General features: G+C 51.7%; 1 pseudogene; it reads left to right on the top strand.

Annotated features, from left to right (window-relative positions):
* LOC104874291 overlaps positions 1-261 on the top strand; it is an 18,182-nt pseudogene that overhangs the window by 16,409 nt on the left and 1,512 nt on the right.

Genomic DNA, 261 nt, shown 5'->3' with positions numbered 1-261 from the left:
AAGCAAGAGACTTTGGTCTTCACCTATAGGCTACTGACAAATTGGTACATTGATTTTACACTCACGCTTGTAACACCAATAGCAGATAGAAGCTGGAAATTGGGAGCTTGCTGAACACACATATCCTGAAAATGCAAAAAGTGGAAATGGCTCATTTACAGTAAGAGGCAAAAAGGGGGTTTGCTGGGAGGCGCGGAGGAGGCGCGGACCCCGCAGGCCGCCTGGCTGGGCCCGGCCACCGGAGGGGCACCTTTTGCTCTC

Source organism: Fukomys damarensis, unplaced genomic scaffold (assembly GCF_012274545.1).
Source record: "Fukomys damarensis isolate Sample0158 unplaced genomic scaffold, DMR_v1.0_HiC HiC_scaffold_14, whole genome shotgun sequence".
NCBI classification, from domain to species: Eukaryota; Metazoa; Chordata; class Mammalia; order Rodentia; family Bathyergidae; genus Fukomys; species Fukomys damarensis.
Note: the sequence above shows the minus strand (reverse complement) of the source record. Positions and strands in the feature narration are given on the sequence as shown.